Here is a 2,555-nt window from a genome sequence, read left to right as displayed (position 1 = left end):
CAGAGAGGGTACAGCAATGGTACAGAGAGGGTACAGCAATGGGTCACAGAGGGTACAGCAATGGTACAGATAGGGTACAGTGATGGCACAGAGGGGACAGTGATGGTACAGCTGGGGTACAGCGATGGTACAGATAGGGTACAGCGATAGTAGTAAGAGTACCTTTAGAGTAGAATAAGGTTACTGTGACTGCCGTGAGTGAGTAATTTTGTTCTTACACCGCTTTTAGCAATATACCAGCAATATCATGGTGGGGTACACCAGAAATGCGCTTCAAACATTGGACCCAGATTGTACTGTGATGATACTGTGATTGTACAGTAGGGGTACAGCAATAGTGATGACACAGTAACTGTACAGTAATTGGTACAAAAATAGAATTGGGGAAGTGTCTGTAGAAATGGACCCAGTCATGTTTCTGAGGAACAAAAGTAACAATCCTTTTCATGTCAATCCGGTCATGTTGACTGATAATGCAAAATGTCTGGGGGGGTATTCAAACAACTTCTTAGAATTTTCGTAGGCCTTAGGAATTCTACATGGGGGCTTCAGTTCATGTTTGTGTGACGACCACCCCAGGTGTTGAGAAGAACATTAGGAATGCACTGATAGAGCTGCCATATCTGGATACAACAGTCCTGAGTGAGTGAGGGAAATGGGGGTTATCTTGTATGTGTCAGTTCAACAAGTGAGGACATTGGTGAATCCCATGTGCATGCTGCTGACAAACTGAGCAGAATAATCAGGGGGAATCTGTGATATGAACCCATGATCATAGGGTCCTGTTACGCCTAAGGGAGGAAACTTTACATCGTGAAATTGTGTCTCTTTGGATACTGGGCCATGCATGCCCCTCAATGGTTGTGAAAGGAGACACTGCACATTAATGTTGGGTGAATGTAATGTTTCCATGACAACAGGACAACAGGACAGTACAACAGGCAAACCGACAGAAACCTGATCAACACCTGCAAATCCCCAGTTTAATCATTTCCACATCATTTTTCACTTATTTGTATTGATTCAATTTCATTACATTCGTCATGTTGATAGATCACTAATATTCCCTCTCTTTCTTCTTCTTTGATTCTTGGTAATGGAAAGGCAGACTTTTACTCTTGCCAGTCAGACTCCTCCTTCCTGCTCCTTTAGAGCCAGTATGATTTTTATGCCAATTTTAGCAGTATTCCAGTAATATCATGGTGCACGACACCATTAATTAATGGGCTTCACACATTGTACCCAAGTGGGAAATCAAACCTGGGTCTTCAGTGTTACGAGTGAACACTTTAACCACTAGACTACCGATTTTCAGAAGATTTATTAAGAAAGTATTGCAAAAGGTTGGCCTCCTAACAACTCGGGCTGGTATGTTCTAACTGCCTATAGCCACCAAGGGGATGACCATTTGATACTCTGTTGGGGGGGGGGGGGGGCTGTGATTTGTACCTGAAAATTCTTGAAAAAAATGATTAGGCCTCATATTTTTTTAAATATGGGGTAATTTAAAACAAGCCAAAATGTGAGCAGGGCTCACTAATACCTCTGACTTTGACTCCAACATATTTCAAAAGTTCAAAGTTCAAAACATGAAAAATAGAAAGAACTTTTCTCAGGAAATCCACTTATCGAAATCAAACTGTGCACTGTACCTTTTCTATTGGTATAGAAACTGTACCCCCAATTGGAAAAGAATTCATGAAGTAGTTTTTAAGTTGTAGGTTGCACAATTCAAGTTCACATTTTCTCACAAAATCCACATATCAGAATCAAACTGTGCAATGCACCTCTTCTATTACTATGGAAACTCTTCGCTTAATTTGAACAGAATCCATGCAGTAGTGTTCAAGTTATTGGTCGCACAAATGTTTAAGTGAAAAAGTGAATAATAGCTGTATTTTTTTCTGAAAATCCAAATATTGAAATCAAACTTCACACTGCACCTCTCCTATTGGTATAGAGAGTGTTCACCAAGTTTTAAAAGAATCTACACAGTATTTTTCAAGAACACCAAACATTTTCCTTGGAAGGAAGGATATAAGAACATCTTGTTTAGCAACTGTAGCTGAATAAATATTAGTCTCATTACAAAAATCCCCGCTCCCCCACCGAATATCAAATGGTTGGTCGCTAAGCACCTAACAAAATGTATAATTCAGTTGTGTAACCATGCTAAACCAACCAGTCGGACGAGGTAAATTCTAACTGGTTTTCAGGAACTACCTTCTGTCATGGCAACATTCATGCAAAATGGGGCAAACTCAGTACTGCAGTGCAAATAGTGAATACACGACGACACATGCCACCACTAACACTAAATACCGGTAGCCAGTTCCCTTGTCACACACCGGCCACCTTCACGTGAAGAAGAGCAACTCTTGACCAGTAGAAAACATACAACACAACATTGAGATTTGATCTACAGTGTGGTTTTCTAGTTCAATGATAAACTGTCTTACACAGTAAGCAAAATGACAAGTGTCTGCCTGTATCTGTACAAAGAGTCACAACATTTCAGCAGAAGAGTCTTCGGTGCAGCACCATTGACAGACTAT

Source organism: Haliotis cracherodii, unplaced genomic scaffold (genome assembly GCF_022045235.1).
Source record: "Haliotis cracherodii isolate W230 unplaced genomic scaffold, xgHalCrac1.p SCAF_13, whole genome shotgun sequence".
In the NCBI taxonomy this organism is placed as follows: Eukaryota; Metazoa; Mollusca; class Gastropoda; order Lepetellida; family Haliotidae; genus Haliotis; species Haliotis cracherodii.
This window is presented reverse-complemented; position numbering follows the sequence as displayed.